Source organism: Eublepharis macularius, chromosome 1 (assembly GCF_028583425.1).
Source record: "Eublepharis macularius isolate TG4126 chromosome 1, MPM_Emac_v1.0, whole genome shotgun sequence".
In the NCBI taxonomy this organism is placed as follows: domain Eukaryota; kingdom Metazoa; phylum Chordata; class Lepidosauria; order Squamata; family Eublepharidae; genus Eublepharis; species Eublepharis macularius.
In genome coordinates this window covers 148,137,869-148,147,045 of record NC_072790.1, presented here as the reverse complement: position 1 = coordinate 148,147,045, position 9,177 = coordinate 148,137,869, and the positions used below count along the sequence as shown (strand labels likewise).

Here is a 9,177-nt window from a genome sequence, read left to right as displayed (position 1 = left end):
CAGCGTTGCGACTGCAGGACCTCTGAGGATGGCGCAGTTTCCTTCGTTTTCCCTTGCAGGCAATGTGGTAAGAAACCGGAGGCGCTGCTCAGCTCGCTTGCTGACTGATTTTTGTGTTTCGAAAATCCGCGAAGCTTTTTTTGCCAGAGACCGGCCAGATGCAGGCATCGAAGGATGCAAGGCCTTCATTGGTCTACTTTCGATTCCTTAAAACACAGAGACATGTACACTCTCGCCGAGAGGTACTGGGCAGTGGGCACCGAGCCCTAAGTTGCTTTATATTGAGTCCATCCATAGGTCTGCCAAGGTCAGTTACTATCAGCTCTAGAGAGAAATGCCTTTTTAAACAGTATATGAAGAGCATATGGAGTACATACAAGCTATGAGCTTTTTGTGAATTTTGTCCAAGCCTACCTCCCTTGAAATTTTGTCCCTGCCCTGAAAAGCAAAATTAAGGCCTTGAAGTGAACTGTTTTATACATTATATTGTCGAAAGCTTTCGCGGCCGGAGAATGATGGTTGTTGTGGATTTTCCGGGCTGTATAGCCGTGGTCTTGGCATTGTAGTCCGGAAAATCCACAACAACCATTGTTTTATACATTGATCTTGCTGTGCAAGCTATTGAGCACAGAGTCAAATTAATATTGTTCTCACAGAGCAGATCATAGTGTTACACAAGAGTGTTTTCCCCTTGCCCCTCCAATCCGCTGAGCAAAGAGATGAGACAGATAAGGGCTGTTGTAAAAAAGTATATTTGCAAATATAAAGTACAGGCTACAAGATGAGCTCAGAATGTACCCCAGAACAAAGGAGCACATGTTACTTTTAAGGGCTTGTGACATCATTTTGGAGAAATGAAAGTCACATTCAGAATAAGGCACCTGATTACTTTTATACCTTTACATTGGACTATTGTCCACCTTTCAGTCTCGCGACAACATCATTTGCCATCCTTTCTTGGTCTCCATAGCAGCATCTTCCTTCATTCCACAACTGGTTACTTTTCTACACAAACTCTCTTCTCCAAAAGGGGGAAGGGGGTGGAACTTATAATTCTCCCTTTGTTTCTAGCTTTGCCCTGTTCATATACTGGCAGGAATGTCCAGTTATCTATCTTCAAGGATAGATATTCTTTCTTTCCATGTACAGCTAGGGAGAAGAAGGGGGGGGTGGCTAAAAGCAGAGACCAGTTACTTTAAAACATAAAGAATCCATCTTATGCTTCTTGCTAGCTTAATATTATTGCTATATGATTAATCCATAGTCTTTACTAATATTTGCTAATCCCACAATAGGGGTAGATTAATACCCCTTGGTCTTTACCTAGTCAGTAGCAATTGGTTAAATGGCCTCTCTCCTCAACCACTGATTTGGAAACTTGTGGCAAATTGATTTCCCTCATTCAACCTGAAGCTCTAAACATTCATCCAGGCTTTACAGTGTGCTTGTAGGGTATGTAAACTTGTTCTTGCCAGGATAAACCCTAATCACATTCCAATGGAACAATATTGTGGTCCTCAATAGCAGGAGAAATAAGGAAAAGTTACTTTGCATTTCAATTTTCTACCAGTAATGGACTTTCCTCCGCTCTTACAGACTGTGCTGTGAGGCCTTTTATTATGGAGCTTTCAGCACTCTCCTTGATAAAGGAAGTTACAAAACATGCAGCAGAAATATCCATTTGCTAAGTTACTTATTGGTACTGCTTATTGTTATATTAGTATAAGCCCCACTGAAATAAGCCTGGTTTCCCATTTCAGAGCAACTTTAATTCACATGATTTGGTTTATGTTTAGAAATGTAAAGCTGTTTTAGAAGCTAATGTTGCTTCCCATGTTGGAAGCAACCTGGGACTTCCTATTGCTACTGGATAGCTGGAAAGGAAGGTGCCTCGCTTGGAAGGCCCTAAATATCTACTCTGTTAACTGTACACTTGTGGTGTTCCCTGTTGAGGGTATATTGTTATTCTTTTGAGGGTTAGGATTGTTGTTCTCTTTGGCACCCTCTTGTACCGAATTCCTCCCAGGGCAGGCCTGTCATTCAGTTTTTGATTCATTTCTCTCTAGATCTCCAGTCATTTCCCCAATGATTTCAAATCAGTGTTTCCTACTGAGTTTCCTGTTGTTTTTAATTCTCATTTTGATCCATAATCACATCATTTCATTGATTTTCTTTCTATTCAGAATCCTGGTTGCAACTCTGAGTGAATATATATATTTTAAGATCATTTGTTATGGTTATTTTTTTAGACCTCCCATAATAATTACAGCAGCTTCTTTGTGCATAATCATTTATAACAATCATTCAGTATGTAGGCACTGTGAACTGACCAGATATATTGTTGCTGCATAGGAATAACCATCCATGTTCTGAGAAGGATGGATGGGAGCACTCCTTGCCATACTTCACAAAACACTTTTTTGGTCTTATTGTCTTAGCATATGGGGGACTGTCAGTTTTCATCAGCAGAACAAATAACTTGGAATGGGCCCAAAAGGCAGCAGAGGAAGATTGAGCCCTTGATTCCCGTGCCTCACAACCACGCTACTCGAGGAAAACCCCACTTTTATTACACTAATGTGTGACGAGTTTTCTAGCCTAATCATGAGACACAGGCCTGCCTCTGAGCATTCTGCTAGAGGTGACCTGGAAGATACAGGATCAGAGCTCCTAATGTCTTTTTAAAAGCCGCCACAGAAGCACCTGAACTTGCATGGGAAGAGGTCTTGGCAGAACATATTCTGTGCCCAAAGCTGCTACTAGCTCCACTGGGGAATAAAGACAAGCAGGGATGTGGACAAAAATTTCATTTGGGTTCTGTTCAGGTTGGTTTACTCTTTTAATATTTAACGGGAGTGTGATAAGGAATGTCACCTCTTTGGGTACCTTGTCTCCTCAGTTGCTATTAGTTTCTATTGTATTCAGAGGAGGATACAGTTCTGCTTGTTTGGGATTGGTAGCCGTGCCAGTCTGCAGTAGAACAGCAAGATTAGAAAGCTTATTCCCTGAAAATCTTACTGGTCTCTAAGGTACTACTGAACTTAAATCTTGCTGTATTTCTGCTTCTGACATTTTTGTTTTCCATTTGATTGGCATATAGAAGGCAATGTTAAGGCCTTTAAGAGCAAGTATACCTATTTCAGAAATAATAATTTGCACAAGGAGGCATGAATTGGTATGTAAATTGAGTTTATTTTTCCTCTCTTGAGATCCTCAGAAAAGTCTTTTTTTAAAATGGAAACAAAGTGTGCCAATGAGGGAAGTTAAACCTTACAGCTTTTATATCATAGCTCCTAGTTGATTTTGGCATTTTTCTCCCATCTCAGCTGATTTACACATTGTAACCTAAATAAGAGGAAAATGTTTCCTATGTGCTCAACTTTTAAAAATAAGACTCCCTTGTTTTTTGTTTTACAGGGGCCTAAGAGGAGCAGGGAAACATGGAATAGTATGCTATAACCCAATTTCCTCAGATCTCAGGAGCTAAGCAGGGTTGTACTTTGATGGGGAGCCACCAAGGAAGACTGCAGAAGACAATGGCAAACCACCTGTACTTCTTGCTTGCCTTGAAAGCCCCTTGCTGGGGTCACCATAAGTCAGTTGCGACTTGATGGCACATACTTATAAGAGGAGCAGGAAGAATTTGTTTATTCACATTTATTTTCATATGTATACCCCCTTTTGTCCCTAGTGGGACCCAAAGTGGCTTACAACGTCATTCTCCCCTCCTCCCTTTTATTCTCACAGCAGCAACTCTGTAAGATAGGTTAGAGAGCGACTGGTTCAAGGACACCCAGTGAGCTTCCATGGCAGAGTGGAGATTTGAACCTGGGTCTCCAAGACCCTCTTAAATACTGCACTGTTTGTAAAGGGTGGTGGAGGAGATGCAATTCCTTAGTGCTTTTATTTGAAAAGAAAAACATTGACAGATCCTGGATTAGTAGTTATCTCACAGAAGAAGTGACGATCTGGCCATCATCCCTGCTATGTCATATTTTATCTGGCCTAGTATGTGTGTTTTTACTGTTGGGGACGAAGCCTTCAGCCTTCGCTTCTGCATCTCTCCAATGTGCCAAGCAGGAGAGGTGTCTGTTGTGTTTGTGGAGTGGGGAGGGCTGACCGCTGCTCTGTACCCTTTCCAATCTCCTTTTGTAGCCCTGCCTGCCAGTTAAAGCAGGGGAATAATTTGGTTTTTGTTATCCCCTGCAAGAGCTGCCTGCTCCCTTGTCAGTCATGCCTTTTTGCCAGCAGGAACAAGCAAAGGGATCCGTTAAAATCTCAAAAGTTTCCTAGAGTTTATGAATCTTTCAGATACAGTTGGCAAAAGCCTTCCTTAATTATGCAAGAACAAAAGAGGAAAGGCATTCTGACTGTAGGCTACTATTGCATTCGATTAGTTATACCATGATGTAAGATTTATGTGAGATTGGTGAATGACTCCAGATAACCCTCTGATTGTTTAATGTTCTCTAAAAACATTGTGAGGTTTTGTCATTGTAAAGAGTGTAATTAAACATAAACATCCAATTCATTTCTCTTCCCAGTCTTTGTCTGCCATTGTGAATTTCTGTGACTAGTTTAAATAAGTTACCTTACAAAGCTTTTTGTTTTGTGAAAGATAATAATATCCAGCAAGAAGTTTTTCCACGTCTGTTTGTAGGGATACTGGAAAACAGGTGAAAGGTTAATTATTCATGCTTCAGTGGGTGTGTTTAGATCTGATTGTGGAGTTTCTGCTGTCTTAAATGTACTTACTAGGGAGTAAGTCCATTTTGTATCCAGAGGGACTCAGTGCTGAGAAAACATGCTAAGCCGTGTGTGTAGTAAATAGAAGTTACCAAATGTGTTCAAGATTTCCTTACAGTGTGATCTTAATTATGAACATTTAAGTTTAGGGGTGCCAAAATGACTGTCATACCAGTTACCAGTTAAGATGAAGTGTTGTTTCCATGTTGTACAAGCATGAAATGAACATTGTGGGTATATACGTTTTCTCAATGAACATTTCCCATTTGCCTTACTCTTCCTGTTCTACAGAAATATACTTGGATATGAATAACAATTCTTAATTTTATGTAGCACTTAGAGCTTCCAGGTCACTTCAGATACATTATCTCTGGAATCTTTGTGACAATACTGAAAGGTAGATCAGTATTATTATCCCTCCCATTGTAGAAGCTGGAGGGACGGGCCTGAAATGAGAGACAGTGGCTTGCCTAAGGCTACCAAGTCCAGCCTAGGAGCATGACAGCTGCAAAATTGCTTTCATTAAGAGCTGATCAAAATTTGCAAGGAGAATGGAACTCTCTGCTCATAGGTTAGTACCATCTCAGAATGCACAAAAGTGGCTACCTGTTTGAAAGCATACTTTGTGTCAAAAGCTCCTTGCCCATGGCAAGCTAGTATTTGGTGTGGTATAGTAGTTAAGAGTGTCAGACTAGGATCTGGGAGAACCAGGTTCAAAGCCCCACTCTGCCATGGAAGTTCACTGGGTGACCTTGGGGCCAGTAACACACGCACACACAACATAACCTGCCTTGCAGGGAGGTTGTGAGGATAAATGGAGGAGAATTGTATAAGCTACTGTGGGTCCCCACTGGGGAAAAAGGTGGGGTATAAATGAAATAAATAACATTGAGGTTATACAGGGCTTTTTGACATGTAGGCACTAGAGAATTGCTGTAGCATAGAGGTTAAGTGGTTGTGCTGCAAATCAGCATTCTTCTGGTTCGAATCTCACAATTGCCATGAGCTCAGTAGGTGACCTTGGGTAAGCTATTCCTCTCATCCCCAGCAGTATTGTGAGAATAATAATACACTGACTTCATGAAGTGCTCTGAGTGGGGCACTAATCTGTTTACAAGTCCAGCAAACAATGCAGTTATTATGATTTTCAAACAAAATGCCTTATGAGATGAGGTGATATATGCCTGGTGAGAGGACTATTCCACATCTTCTTGCATATCTGAATTGGCTGTCCAACTAAATAACAGGAAGGCTCAGAATTTATTCAAAAGCCATTGTTAGGAACTGGAATCGGAGTTTCTCGTATTATGTCAAAACTTTTTCTCATGCCTCTTCCCACTGAGAAATGAGGATGCCTCTGAACTCATATGAGTGCCATTTCCTTACCATTCTGTTCGCAGGCTTAGTCTGCACATGTATGATAAGACTGCAGCCTGGGCTTCAGTACTCGAGGGAGTGACATCTGGACTGGCTTAAATCCGAGCTCATGTGCAATGGTGGGCTAGAGTCTGCATTTAACTTTCCACAATTTAAGCACTGCCTGCCTTTTAGACATTGTTTTTGTCCTCAGTATGCCCCAGGTGTTTTTGTGTATTTTTGCCTTTGCTTCATCTCAGATCTGAATGGCAATGGGCAGGATAAAGATTTCCCAGATTTTCTCTTACTAGAAGTCATAAAATAGTTTATACAGTGAGTGTGTTATATAAAATCTTGATTTAATATTATATTGCCAATCTGTATTATGCATTTCTTTTAAAAGTGGAAAATTATTATTTGGACAACAGTTTTGTTTGATTGGCATATGGCGATATGCATGCTTTGCAGATTCAGACCCTAAAGGCAGAAAGACATCAAATGTGAGAAGGAATGCAACCTATAGATGCTTTGGAGCTTTTTTCGAATGTGCCAGGTAGGCAGATGCTTCATTTTGACATCAGGCAATATATAAATGTTCATTGTGGGACACTGTGCTGTGTTTTGAAAGATGTGTACTGAGAGTGCCATTGATGTGAGTTTATGCAGTCTCCTACAACTCACCTTTTCCTTTTGGGTTACACATTGTTCTGCACAATATGTCATGATCCATTTGGTAGAGTTGCTTGCGCTGAAAAAAACTTGCTGCCTAAGCACTTGACTGCTGGGAGAGGGGGATATACACTGCAGAAATCAATTTGTCAAGGTTTTCTCCTGGATGAAAGATGCTCTGTAAGTGTAAGATCATTACCAGGATCATTATAGAAACCCACCTGCTGGGGAGAGAGTCTTTTAACTTCACTTCTGACAAACTCCACTCAGAGTACTGATTCTTCAGGGTCATTCTGTGCCACCTTTAGTCATCATATATATAATACCCTCAGAGTGAGTAATTCAGCCTGATTGTCACTGATATCTAATTCAGTGCTAATAAGTCCCTGAGCCTTCTGACAAGAAGAATGTAGCAAGAATACAGACTATATTAAAGAAGCCTGAAGTGAAAATAACAGTATATAAACTACACTCTTTCTCAAGATAAGAGTGTGATTCTTTGAATGATGGCGAGATATTTCAGTATTGGGTCAACTAAATATGGACACTCATTGTTCACTGAAGACAGCAGTTGCAGAGAGTACTAAGGCCTAGTCTATACATGCAGCTGAAGGCGGAGGGCATGAGGTAGCAGAGGTGAGGTAGTAGAATAGACTGCGCCCCTTCATTCAGCAGTTGAGGGGTTACATTTTTCTAAGTTCCTTTACATTAACAATACCTTGTAAATGAAAAATTAGCACAACATACAGATGTCTCACATGGAAACTCTCTCTGTCAATACAGGAGCCTGCTGCCCATGGCTCTAGAAAATAAAATCTTTAAAAGTTAAGCTATATTGGAGGGGTAGGTGAGATGCTCTGAGTTGGATGGCCCAGGCTAGCCCATCTCTTTAGATCTCAGAGGCTAAGCAGGGATGGCCCTGGTTAGTACTTGGATGGGAGACCACTAAGGAAGTCCAGGATCCCTAGGTAGAGGCAGGCAATGGCTAACCACTGCTGTTCATTGCTTGTCTTGAAAACCCACTGGATTTGCCATAAGTTGTCTGTTACTTGACAGCACTTTTATACACACAAATGGGATGCTAAAATAGCCAGTCTATGAAGGTAATGACAGGCCAAGATTTTTATGGGACTAAAGGGATTCTTAGAGATGCTTTACAGAGAGGGGAAATGATAGATATGAACAGTTGTAATCCAAGTAGAACAGCAGGATTTGAATTCAGTGGCACTGTAAAGACCAGGTTTCCAGAGTAAGCTTTCCAGAGTCTAAGCTCCCTTCTTCAGACATGAGTAGGAATGGAGATCCCTGAGCCTTTATAAGCCAGCCAAAAGTTGGTGGGGTGTTACAAGGGAGAGCATCAGGATGTAAAAGTACAATTCAGCTTGATTAGAGCAGAAATTACCATCTGAAGTGAGATAAGAATCCTAAATCACTGTTCAGCCCCAAGGGTGGGAGGATCTGAACAGAGACTTGGGATTCTTATCAATGTATTGTCAAGAAATGTAGACACTCCCAAATCAAATGCATCAGTACAAGATAACTAAAGGTGAGCCGGTATGGTTAGAGTGTCAGACTAGGATCTGGGAGACCTAGGTTCAACTCCCTACTCTGCCATGAAAACTCACTGGGTGACCATGGGCCAGTCATACATTTTCAGCCTAACCTCACGCACAGGATTGTTGTGAGGATAAAACAGAGGGGAGGAGAATGATGTAAATCTCTTTGGGCCCCCATTGCGTAGAAAGGTGGAGTATAAATGAAGTAAATTAATAACTGTCTAAAGGTAAAATGTCTGTCTGCCCTTTAGTGACCATACTCAAAGGGCAGTTAAAGGAACATTACTGTGAAGTTTTATTAGAATATGGTTCCCCACTTTGGGAGGGTATTTGTGAAGGACTAAGGCAAAGATTAGCCAGGAGAATAGGCAAGAATAACCATTTCGCATGATTGCATTTGGCCAGCTACTTTGACCACCAAAGGTGTAGTCATGCCACCAAACAAAAACCCAGAGAGAAATTACTCACTTAGGCACAGTCGAGCCATGACTGTTATTCATTCAAGGTGAAGCTGAGAGCAACACTGCCAGGAGCACAGGCTTGGTCAAGAGTCTAAACTATTGGAAGAGTCACTCAAGGTGGAATGGTCAAAGCTGCGACATCAGACTAAGATGCATCCACCCCCTTCAAGAATCAATGGTCACATCAACAGAAGAGAACTGAATGTTCCAATGGTGATGGGAGTGGAAGAATCCTTGAAGGTTAGCTACTGGGCAGCAGCAGTAGTGGAAGGTGACACTGGCAGAGGATCTCTCACAGACAATGGCAGTGTCACTTCAACTAACCCTGGTTAGTACTGCAAAGCAGAAGAAGGCAATGGTAAACCACTTCTGCTAATCTCTTACCTTGA

General features: G+C 41.3%; 1 long non-coding RNA gene across 1 annotated transcript in view; it reads left to right on the top strand.

The window, feature by feature from the left end:
• Positions 1-2: 2 nt before the first annotated feature.
• The window catches only part of LOC129326689 (uncharacterized), a 38,906-nt gene continuing 29,731 nt past the window's right edge, over positions 3-9,177 (top strand). The window contains exon 1 of the long non-coding RNA XR_008596725.1: positions 3-67. This is a non-coding gene — a long non-coding RNA (uncharacterized LOC129326689). The remainder of the gene's footprint in view (positions 68-9,177) is intronic.